Source organism: Gorilla gorilla, chromosome 17, assembly GCF_029281585.2.
Source record: "Gorilla gorilla gorilla isolate KB3781 chromosome 17, NHGRI_mGorGor1-v2.1_pri, whole genome shotgun sequence".
Classification (NCBI taxonomy): domain Eukaryota; kingdom Metazoa; phylum Chordata; class Mammalia; order Primates; family Hominidae; genus Gorilla; species Gorilla gorilla.
The window spans coordinates 4989267-5003303 of NC_073241.2; positions in this window are offsets into that span (position 1 = coordinate 4989267).

Genomic DNA, 14037 nt, shown 5'->3' on the forward strand with positions numbered 1-14037 from the left:
TTGATTCCACTCCATTCCATTCCATTCCATTCCATTCCATTCCATTCCATTCCATTCCTTTCCATTCCAACCCATTCCGTTCTACTCGGGTTGATTCCATTCCATTCCATTCCATTCCGTTCCATTCCATTCCATTCCATTCCATTCCATTCCATTCCATTCCATTCCATTCCATTCCAAACCATTCCATTCTACACGGGTTCATCATTCCATTCCATTCCATTCCATTCCATTCCACTTGGGTTCATTCCATTCCATTCCATTCCATTCCATTCCATTCCATTCCATTCCACTCGGGTGCATTCCATTCCATTCCATTCCATTCCATTCCATTCCATTCCATTCCATTCCATTCCATTCCGTTCTACTCAGGTTGATTTCCATTCCATTCCATTCCATTCCATTCCATTCCATTCCATTCCATTCCATTCCATTCCATTCCATTCCATTCCATTCCATTCCATTCCATTCCGTTCTACTCGGCTTGAATCCATTGAGTTCCGTTCCGTTCCGTTCCGTCCCGACACGTCCCGTCCCGTCCCGTCCCGTCCCGTCCCGTCCCGTGCCGTTTTACTCGGGTTGATTCCTTTCCATTCCGTTCCGCTCGTTTCCGTTACGTTCCATTCCGTTCCACGTGGGTTGGTTCAATTCCATTCTATTCTATTCTATTCCTTTCCCTTCCATTCCATTCCATTCCATTCCATTCTACTCGGGTTGATTCCATGCCATTCCGTTCCGCTCCATTCCGTTCCACGCGGGTTGGTTCAATTAGATTCTATTCTATTCTATTCCTTTCCCTTCCATTCCATTCCATTCCATTCCATTCTACTCGGGTTGATTCCATGCCATTCCGTTCCGTTCCATTCCGTCCCATCCCGACCCGTCCCATCCCGTCCCGTCCCGTCCCATCCCGTTCCGTTCCACATGGGTTGATTCAATTCCTTTCGGTTACATTGAATTCCATTCCATTCCATTCTACTCGGATTGATTCCATTCCATTCCATTCCATTCCATTCCATTCCATTCCATTCAATTCCATTCCATTCCATTCCATTGCGTTCCATTCAATTCGATTCCATTCCATTCCATTCCATTCCATTCCAATCCATTCCATTCTACTTGGGTTGATTCCATTCCATTCCATTCCATTCCATTCGATTCCATTCAATTCCATTCCATTCCATTCCATTCCATTCCATTCTGATCTACTCGGGTTGATTCCACTCCATTCCATTCCATTCCATTCCATTCTATTCCATTCCATTCCATTCGATTCCATTCTATTCCATTCGATTCCATTCCATTCCATTTCATTTTATTCCATTCCATTCCATTCCATTCTATTCCGTTGAATTCCATTCCATTCCATTCCATTCCATTCCATTCCATTCCATTCCATTCCATTCCTTTCCATTCCATTCCATTCCGTTCTACTCGGGTTGATTCCACTCCATTCCATTCCATTCCATTCCATTCCATTCCATTCCATTCCATTCCACTCGGGTTGATCATTCCATTCCATTCCATTCCATTCCATTCCATTCCATTCCATTCCATTCCATTCCATTCCATTCCACTGGGGCTCATTCCATTCCATTCCATTCCATTCCATTCCATTCCATTCCATTCCATTCCATTCCATTCCATTCCATTCCGTTCTACTCGGTTTGATTTCCATTCAATTCCATTCCATTCCATTCCATTCCATTTCATTTTATTCCATTCCATTCCATTCCATTCTATTCCATTGAATTCCATTCCATTCCATTCCTTTCCATTCCATTCCATTCCATTCCATTCCATTCCATTCCATTCCATTCCATTCCTTTCCATTCCAATCCATTCCATTCTACTCGGGTTGATTCCATTCTATTCCATTCCATTCCATTCCATTCCATTCCATTCCATTCCATTCCATTCCATTTCATTCCATTCCATTCCATTCCATTCCATTTCATTCCATTCCATTCCAGTCCATTCCATTCCATTCCATTCCATTCCATTCCATTCCATTCCATTCCATTCCATTCCATTCCATTCCATTCCGTTCTACTCGGGTTGATTCCATTCTATTCCATTCCATTCCGTTCGATTCCATTTGATTCCATTCGATTCCATTCCATTCCATTCCATTCCCTTCCATTCCATTCTATTCCATTGAATTCCATTCCATTCCATTCCATTCCATTCCATTCCATTCCGTTCTACTCTGATTGATTCCATTAAATTCCATTCCATTCCATTCCATTCCATTCCATTCCATTCGATTCCATTCCATTCCATTCCATTCCATTCCATTCCATTCCATTCCATTCCATTCCATTCCATTCCGTTCTACTCGGGTTGATTCCATTCCATTCCATTCCATTCCATTCCATTAAATTCCATTCCATTCCACTCCATTCCATTCGATTCCATTCGATTCCATTCCATTCCATTCCATTCCATTCCATTCCAATCCATTCCATTCTACTCAGGTTGATTCCATTCCATTCCATTCCGTTCCATTCCATTCCATTCCATTCCATTCCATTCCATTCCATTGCATTCCATTCGATTCCATTAGATTCCATTCCATTCCATTCCATTCCATTGCATTCCATTCCATTCCATTCCATTCCATTCCATTCCATTCCATTCCATTCCGTTCCACTCGGGTTGATTCCATTCTATTCCATTCCATTCCATTCGATTCCATTCGATATCATTCGATTCCATTCCATCCCATTCCATTCCATTCCATTCCATTCCGTTCTTCTCGGGTTGATTCCATTCCATTCCATTTCATTCCATTCCATTCCATTCCATTCCATTCCATTCCATTCGATTCCATTCCATTCCATTCCATTCCATTCCGTTCTAGTCGGGTTGATTCCATTCTATTCCATTCCATTCCATTCCATTCCATTCCATTCCATTCCATTCCATTCCATTCCATTCTATTCCATTCCATTCTACTCCATTGAATTCCATTCCATTCCATTCAATTCCATTCCATTCCATTCCTTTCCATTCCATTTAGTTCTACTCGGGTTGATTCCATTCCATTCCATTCCATTGCATTCCATTCCATTCCATTCCATTCCATTACTTTCCATTCCATTGCATTCCAATCCATTCCATTCTACTCGGGTTGACTCCATTCCATTCCATTCCATTCCATTCCATTCCATTCCATTCCATTCCATTCCATTCCATTATATTCCATTCTATTCCATTCGATTCCGTTCGATTCCATTCCATTCCATTCCATTCCATTCCATTCCATTTCATTCCATTCCATTCGATTCCATTCCATTCCATTCCATTCCATTCCATTCCATTCCATTCCATTCCATTCCATTCCATTCCATTCCATTCCATTCACTCCATTCCGTTCTACTCGGGTTGATTCCATTGAGTTTGGTTCCGTCCCGTCCCGTCCCGTCCCGTCCCGTCCCGTGCCGTTTTACTCAGGTTGATTCCTTTCCATTCCGTTCCGCTCGTTTCCGTTACGTTCCATTCCGTTCCACGCGGGTTGGTTCAATTCCATTCTATTCTATTCTATTCCTTTCCCTTCCATTCCATTCCATTCCATTCCATTCTACTCGGGTTGATTCCATGCAATTCCGTTCCGTTCCATTCCGTCCCATTCCGACCCGTCCCATCCCGTCCCGTCCCGTCCCATCCCGTTCCAATCCACATGGGTTGATTCAATTCCTTTCGGTTACATTGAACTCCATTCCATTCCATTCTACTCGGATTGATTCCATTCCATTCCATTCCATTCCATTCCATTCCATTCCATTCCATTCCATTCCATTCCATTCCAATCCATTCCATTCTACTCGGTTTGATTCCATTCTATGCCATTCCATTCCATTCCATTCCATTCCATTCCATTTCATTCCATTCCATTCCATTCCATTCCACTCCATTCCATTCCACTGGATTCCATTCCATTCCATGCCATTCCATTCCATTCCATTCCATTCCATTCCGTTCTACTCGGGTTGATTCCATTCTATTCCATTCCATTCCGTTCGATTCCATTTGATTCCATTCGATTCCATTCCATTCCATTCCATTCCCTTCCATTCCATTCTATTCCACTGAATTCCATTCCATTCCATTCCATTCCATTCCATTCCATTCCATTCCATTCCAATACATTCCATTCTACTCTGGTTGATTCCATTCCATTCCATTCCATTCCATTCCATTCGTCTCCATTCGATTCCATTCCATTCCATTCCACTGTATTCCATTGAATTCCATTGAATTCCATTCCATTCCATTCCATTCCATTCCATTCCATTCCATTCCATTCCATTCCCTTCCATTCCATTCCATTCCATTACGTTCTACTCGGGTTGATTCCACTCCATTCCATTCCATTCCATTCCATTCCATTCCATTCCATTCCATTCCATTCCATTCCATTCCATTCCATTCCATTCCATTCCATTCCATTCGTCTCCTTTCGATTCCATTCGATTCCATTCCATTCTATTCCATTGAATTCCATTCCATTCCATTCCATTCCGTTCCATTCCATTCCATTCCATTCCATTCCATTCCATTCCATTCCATTCCATTCCATTCCATTCCATTCCGTTCTACTCGGGTTGATTCCATTCTATTCCATTCCATTCCGTTCGATTCCATTTGATTCCATTCGATTCCATTCCATTCCATTCCATTCCCTTCCATTCCATTCTATTCCATTGAATTCCATTCCATTCCATTCCATTCCATTCCATTCCATTCCATTCCGTTCTACTCTGATTGATTCCATTCCATTCCATTCCATTCCATTCCATTCCATTCCATTCCATTCCATTCCATTCCATTCCAATACATTCCATTCTACTCTGGTTGATTCCATTCCATTCCATTCCATTGCATTCCATTCGTCTCCATTCGATTCCATTCCATTCCATTCCATTCTATTCCATTGAATTCCATTGAATTCCATTCCATTCCATTCCTTTCCATTCCATTCCATTCCATTCCATTCCATTCCATTCCATTTGATTCCATTCCATTCCATTCCATTCCATTCCATTCCATTCCATTCCATTCCATTCCATTCCGTTCTACTCGGGTTGATTCCATTCTATTCCATTCCATTCCGTTCGATTGCATTTGATTCCATTCGATTCCATTCCATTCTATTCCATTCCCTTCCATTCCATTCTATTCCATTGAATTCCATTCCATTCCATTCCATTCCATTCCGTTCTACTCTGATTGATTCCATTCCATTCCACTCCATTCCATTCGATTCCATTCCATTCCATTCCATTCCATTCCATTCCATTCCATTCCATTCCATTCCATTCCAATCCATTCCATTCTACTCGGGTTGATTCCATTCCATTCCAATCCATTCCATTCCATTCCATTCCATTCCATTCGTCTCCATTCGATTCCATTCCATTCCATTCCATTCTATTCCATTGAATTCCATTGAATTCCATTCCATTCCATTCCATTCCATTCCATTCCATTCCATTCCATTCCATTCCATTCCTTTGCATTCCGTTCTACTCGGGTTGATTCCACTCCATTCCATTCCATTCCATTCCATTCCATTCCATTCCATTCCATTCCATTCCATTCGTCTCCATTCGATTCCATTCGATTCCATTCCATTCTATTCCATTGAATTCCATTCAATTCCGTTCCATTCCATTCCATTCCATTCCATTCCATTCCATTCCATTCCATTCCATTCCATTCCGTTCTACTCGGGTTGATTCCATTCCATTCCATTCCATTCCATTCCGTTCTACTCGGGTTGATTCCATTCCATTCCATTCCATTCCATTCCATTCCATTCCATTCCACTCCATTCCATTCGATTCCATTCGATTCCATTCCATTCCATTCCATTCCATTCCAATCCATTCCGTTCTACTCGGGTTGATTCCATTCCATTCCATTCCATTCCAACCCATTCCAATCCATTCCATTCCATTCCATTCGATTCCATTCCATTCCTTTCCATTCCAATCCATTCCATTCTACTCGGGTTGATTCCATTCCATTCCATTCCATTCCATTCCATTCCATTCCATTCCATTCCATTCCATTCCATTCCATTCCATTCGATTCCACTCGATTCCACTCCATTCTTTCCATTCCATTCCAATCCATTCCATTCTACTCGGGTGGATTCCATTCCGTTCCATTCCATTCCATTCCATTCCATTCCATTCCATTCCACTCCATTCGATTCCATTCCATTCCATTCCATTCCATTCCATTCCATTCCATTCCATTCCATTCCATTCCTTTCTAGTCGGGTTGATTCCATGCTATTCCATTCCATTCCATTCCATTCCATTCCATTCCATTCCATTCCATTCCATTCCATTCTATTCCATTCCATTCTACTCCATTGAATTCCATTCCATTCCATTCTATTCCATTCCATTCCATTCCTTTCCATTCCATTTAGTTCTACTCGGGTTGATTCCATTCCATTCCATTCCATTCCATTCCATTCCATTCCATTCCATTCCATTCCATTCCATTCCATTAATTTCCATTCCATTCCATTCCATTCCATTCCATTCCATTCCATTCCATTCCATTAATTTCCATTCCATTCCATTCCAATCCATTCCATTCTACTCGGGTTGACTCCATTCCATTCCATTCCATTCCATTCCATTCCATTCCATTCCATTCCATTCCATTCGATTCCGTTCGATTCCATTCCATTCCATTCCATTCCATTCCATTCCATTCCATTCCATTCCATTCAATTCCATTCGATTCCATTCGATTCCATTCCATTCCATTCCATTCCAATCCATTCCATTCTACTCGGGTTGATTCCATTCCATTCCATTCCATTCCATTCCATTCCATTCCATTCCATTCCATTCCATTCCATTCCATTCCATTCTATTCCTTTCGATTCCATTCCATTCCATTAAATTCCATTCCATTCCATTCCATTCCATTCCATTCCATTCCATTCCATTCCATTCCATTCCATTCCATTCCGTTCTACTCGGGTTGATTCCACTCCATTCCATTCCATTCCATTCCATACCATTCCATTCGATTCCATTCCATTCCATTCCATTCCATTCCATTCCATTCCATTCCATTCCATTCCATTCCATTCCATTCCGTTCTAGTCGGGTTGATTCCATTCTATTCCATTCCATTCCATTCCATTCCATTCCATTCCATTCCATTCCATTCCATTCTATTCCATTCCATTCTACTCCATTGAATTCCATTCCATTCCATTCAATTCCATTCCATTCCATCCCTTTCCATTCCATTTAGTTCTACTCGGGTTGATTCCATTCCATTCCATTCCATTCCATTCCATTCCATTCCATTCCATTCAATTCCATTCCATTCCGTTACTTTCCATTCCATTCCATTCCAATCCATTTCATTCAACTCGGGTTGACTCCATTCCATTCCATTCCTTTCCTTTCCATTATATTCCATTCTATTCCATTCGATTCCGTTCGATTCCATTCCATTCCATTCCATTCCATTCCATTCCATTCCATTCCATTGCATTCCATTCCATTCCATTCCATTCCATTCCGTTCTACTCGGGTTGATTCCATTCCATTCCTTTCCATTCCATTCCATTCCATTCCATTCCATTCGTCTCCATTCGATTCCATTCCATTCCATTCCATTCTATTCCATTGAATTCCATTGAATTCCATTCCATTCCATTCCATTAAATTCCATTCCATTCCATTCCATTCCGTTCCATTCCATTCCATTTGATTCCATTCCATTCCATTCCATTCCATTCCATTCCATTCCATTCCATTCCATTCCATTCCATTCCGTTCTACTCTGGTTGATTCCATTCTATTCCATTCCATTCCGTTCGATTCCATATGATTTCATTCGACTCCATTCCATTCCATTCCATTCCCTTCCATTCCATTCTATTCCATTGAATTCCATTCCATTCCATTCCATTCCATTCCATTCCATTCCATTCCATTCCGTTCTACTCTGATTGATTCCATTCCATTCCATTCCATTCCATTCCATTCCATTCCATTCCATTCCATTCCTTTCCATTCCATTCCATTCCATTCCAATACATTCCATTCTACTCTGGTTGATTCCATTCCATTCCATTCCATTCCATTCCATTCCATTCCATTCGTCTCCATTCGATTCCATTCCATTCCATTCCATTCTATTCCATTGAATTCCATTGAATTCCATTCCATTCCATTCCATTCCATTCCATTCCATTCCATTCCATTCCATTCCATTCCATTCCATTCCATTCCATTCCATTCCATTCCATTCCATTCCGTTCTACTCGGGTTGATTCCACTCCATTCCATTCCATTCCATTCCATTCCATTCCATTCCATTCCATTCCATTCCATTCCATTCGTCTCCATTCGATTCCATTCGATTCCATTCCATTCTATTCCATTGAATTCCATTCCATTCCATTCCATTCCATTCCATTCCATTCCATTCCATTCCATTCCATTCCATTCCATTCCGTTCTACTCGGGTTGATTCCATTCCATTCCATTCCATTCCATTCCATTCCATTCCATTCCATTCCACTCCATTCCATTCGATTCCATTCGATTCCATTCCATTCCATTCCATCCCATTCCAATCCATTCCATTCCTTTCCGTTCTACTCGGGTTGATTCCATTCCATTCCATTTCATTCCATTAGAATCCATTCCATTCCATTCGATTCCATTCGATTCCATTCCATTCCATTCCATTCCAATCCATTCCATTCTACTCGGGTGGATTCCATTCCATTCCATTCCATTCCATTCCATTCCATTCCATTCGATTCCACTCGATTCCACTCCATTCTTTCCATTCCATTCCAATCCATTCCATTCTACTCAGGTGGATTCCATTCCGTTCCATTCCATTCCATTCCATTCCATTCCATTCCATTCCACTCCATTCGATTCCATTCCATTCCATTCCATTCCATTCCATTCCATTCCATTCCATTCCATTCCATTCCATTCCATTCCGTTCTAGTCGGGTTGATTCCATTCTATTCCATTCCATTCCATTCCATTACATTCCATTCCATTCCATTCCATTCCATTCTATTCCATTCCATTCTACTCCATTGAATTACATTCCATTCCATTCTATTCCATTCCATTCCATTCCTTTCCATTCCATTTAGTTCTACTTTGTTGATTCCATACCATTCCATTCCATTCCATTCCATTCCATTCCATTCCATTCCATTCCATTCCAATCCATTCCATTCTACTCGGGTTGACTCCATTCCATTCCATTCCATTCCATTCCATTCCATTCCATTCCATTATAATCCATTCCATTCCATTCGATTCCGTTCGATTCCATTCCATTCCATTCCATTCCATTCCATTCAATTCCATTGGATTCCATTCGATTCCATTCCATTCCATTCCATTCCAATCCATTCCATTCCATTCCATTCCATTCCATTCCGTTCTACTCGGGTTGATTCCATTCCTTTCCATTCCATTCCATTCCATTCCATTCCATTCCATTCCATTCCATTCCATTCTATTCCTTTCGATTCCATTCCATTCCATTAAATTCCATTCCATTCCATTCCATTCCATTCCATTCCATTCCATTCCATTCCATTCCATTCCGTTGTACTCGGGTTGATTCCAATCCATTCCATTCCATTCCATTCCATGCCATTCCATTCGATTCCATTCCATTCCATTCCATTCCATTCCATTCCATTCCATTCCATTCCATTCCATTCCATTCCATTCCATTCCGTTCTAGTCGGGTTGATTCCATTCTATTCCATTCCATTCCATTCCATTCCATTCCATTCCATTCCATTCCATTCTATTCCTTTCCATTCTACTCCTTTGAATTCCATTCCATTCCATTCAATTCCATTCCATTCCATCCCTTTCCATTCCATTTAGTTCTACTCGGGTTGATTCCATTCCACTCCATTCCATTCCATTCCATTCCATTCCATTCAATTCCATTCCATTCCGTTACTTTCCATTCCATTCCATTCCAATCCATTCCATTCTACTCGGGTTGACTCCATTCCATTCCATTCCTTTCCATTCCATTATATTCCATTCTATTCCATTCGATTCCGTTCGATTCCATTCCATTCCATTCCATTCCATTCCATTCCATTGCATTCCATTCCATTCCATTGCATTCCATTCCATTCCATTCCATTCCATTCCGTTCTACTCGGTTTGATTCCATTCCATTCCTTTCCATTCCATTCCATTCCATTCCATTCCATTCCATTCCATTCCATTCCATACCATTCCATTCCCTTCCATTCCATTCCATTCCAATCCATTCCATTCTACTCGGGTTGATTCCATTCCATTCCATTGCATTCGACTCCATTCGATTCCATTCGATTCCATTCCATTCCATTCCGTTCCATTCCATTCCATTCCATTCCATTCTAGTCCATTGAATTCCATTCCATTCCATTCCATTCCATTCCATTCCATTCCATTCCATTCCATTCCATTCCATTCCATTCCATTCCATTCCATTCCATTCCATTCCATTCCGTTCTACTCGGGTTGATTCCATTCCATTCCATTCCATTCCATTCCATTCCATTCCATTCCATTCCATTCCAATCTATTCCATTCTATTCAATTCGATTCCATTCGATTCCATTCAATTCCATTCCATTCCATTCCATTCCATTCCAATCTATTCCATTCGATTCCATTCCATTCCATTCCATTCCATTCCATTCCATTCCATTCCATTCCAATCCATTCCATTCTACTCGTGTTGATTCCATTCCATTCCATTCCATTCCATTCCATTGCATTCCATTCCATTCCATTCCATTCCATTCCATTCCATTCCATTCCATTCCATTCCATTCCGTTCTACTCGGGTTGATTCCATTCTATTCCATTCCATTCCATTCGATTCCATTCGATTCCATTCGATTCCATTCGATTCCATTCCATTCCATTCCATTCCATTCCATTCCATTCCATTCTATTCCATTCCATTCCATTCCATTCCATTCCTTTCCATTCCATTCCAATCCATTCCCTTCCATTCTATTCGGGTTGATTCCATTCCATTCCATTCCATTCCATTCCATTCCATTCCATTCCATTCCATTCCATTGCATTCCATTCGATTCCATTCTATTCCATTCCATTCCATTCCATTCCATTCCATTCCATTCCATTCCTTTCCATTCTATTCCATTCCGTTCCATTCCATTCCATTCTATTCCATTCCATTCCATTCCGTTCCACTCGGGTTGATTCCATTCTATTCCATTCCATTCCATTCCATTCCATTCGATATCATTCGATTCCATTCCATTCCATTCCATTCCATTCCATTCCATTCTATTCCATTCCATTCCATTCCATTCCATTCTATTCCATTCCATTCCATTCCGTTCTACTCTGGTTGATTCCATTCCATTCCATTTCATTCCATTCCATTCCATTCCATTCCATTCGATTCCATTCGATTCCATTCCATTCCATTCCATTCCAATCCATTCCATTCTACTCGGGTTGATTCCATTCCATTCCATTCCATTCCATTCCATTCCATTCCATTCCATTCCACTCGATTCCATTCCATTCCATTCCATTCCATTCCAATCCATTCCATTCTACTCGGGTGGATTCCATTCCATTCCATTCCTTTCCATTCCATTCCATTCCATTCCATTCCATTACATTCCATTCGGTTCCATTCCATTCCATTCCATTCCATTCCATTCCATTCCATTCCATTCCATTCCGTTCTAATCGGGTTGATTCCATTCTATTCCATTCCATTCCATTCCATTCCATTCCATTCCATTCCATTCCATTCCATTCCATTCCATTCTATTCCATTCCATTCTACTCCATTGAATTCCATTCCATTCCATTCTATTCCATTCCATTCCATTCCTTTCCATTCCATTTAGTTCTACTCGGGTTGATTCCATTCCATTCCATTCCATTCCTTTCCATTCCATTCCAATCCATTCCATTCCATTACTTTCCATTCCATTCCATTCCTATCCATTCCATTCTACTCTGGTTGACTCCATTCCATTCCATTCCATTACATTACATTACATTATATTCCATTCCATTCCATTCGATTCTGTTCGTTTCCATTCCATTCCATTCCATTCCATTCCATTCCATTCCATTCCATTCGATTCCATTCCATTCCATTCGATTCCATTGCATTCCATTCCATTCCATTCCATTCCAATCCATTCCATTCTACTCGGGTTGATTCCATTCCATTCCATTCCATTCCATTCCATTCCATTCCATTCCATTCCATTCCTTTCGATTCCATTCCATTCCATTCCATTCCATTCCATTCCATTCCATTCCATTCCGTTCTACTCGGGTTGATTCCACTCCATTCCATTCCATTCCATTCCAATCCATTCCATTCCATTCCATTCCATTCCTTTCCATTCCAACCCATTCCGTTCTACTCGGGTTGATTCCATTCCATTCCATTCCATTCCGTTCCATTCCATTCCATTCCATTCCATTCCATTCCATTCCATTCCATTCCAAACCATTCCATTCTACACGGGTTCATCATTCCATTCCATTCCATTCCATTCCATTCCACTTGGGTTCATTCCATTCCATTCCATTCCATTCCATTCCATTCCATTCCATTCCATTCCACTCGGGTGCATTCCATTCCATTCCATTCCATTCCATTCCATTCCATTCCATTCCATTCCGTTCTACTCAGGTTGATTTCCATTCCATTCCATTCCATTCCATTCCATTCCATTCCATTCCATTCCATTCCATTCCATTCCGTTCTACTCGGCTTGAATCCATTGAGTTCCGTTCCGTTCCGTTCCGTCCCGACACGTCCCGTCCCGTCCCGTCCCGTCCCGTCCCGTCCCGTGCCGTTTTACTCGGGTTGATTCTTTTCCATTCCGTTCCGCTCGTTTCCGTTACGTTCCATTCCGTTCCACGCGGGTTGGTTCAATTCCATTCTATTCTATTCTATTCCTTTCCCTTCCATTCCATTCCATTCCATTCCATTCTACTCGGGTTGATTCCATGCCATTCCGTTCCGCTCCATTCCGTTCCACGCGGGTTGGTTCAATTAGATTCTATTCTATTCTATTCCTTTCCCTTCCATTCCATTCCATTCCATTCCATTCTACTCGGGTTGATTCCATGCCATTCCGTGCCGTTCCATTCCGTCCCATCCCGACCCGTCCCATCCCGTCCCGGCCCGTCCCATCCCGTTCCGTTCCACATGGGTTGATTCAATTCCTTTCGGTTACATTGAATTCCATTCCATTCCATTCTACTCGGATTGATTCCATTCCATTCCATTCCATTCCATTCCATTCCATTCCATTCAATTCCATTCCATTCCATTCCATTGCGTTCCATTCAATTCGATTCCATTCCATTCCATTCCATTCCATTCCAATCCATTCCATTCTACTTGGGTTGATTCCATTCCATTCCATTCCATTCCATTCGATTCCATTCAATTCCATTCCATTCCATTCCATTCCATTCCATTCTGATCTACTCGGGTTGATTCCACTCCATTCCATTCCATTCCATTCCATTCTATTCCATTCCATTCCATTCGATTCCATTCTATTCCATTCGATTCCATTCCATTCCATTTCATTTTATTCCATTCCATTCCATTCCATTCTATTCCGTTGAATTCCATTCCATTCCATTCCATTCCATTCCATTCCATTCCATTCCATTCCATTCCTTTCCATTCCATTCCATTCCGTTCTACTCGGGTTGATTCCACTCCATTCCATTCCATTCCATTCCATTCCATTCCATTCCATTCCATTCCACTCGGGTTGATCATTCCATTCCATTCCATTCCATTCCATTCCATTCCATTCCATTCCATTCCATTCCACTGGGGCTCATTCCATTCCATTCCATTCCATTCCATTCCATTCCATTCCATTCCATTCCATTCCATTCCATTCCATTCCGTTCTACTCGGTTTGATTTCCATTCCATTCCATTCCATTCCATTTAATTTTAT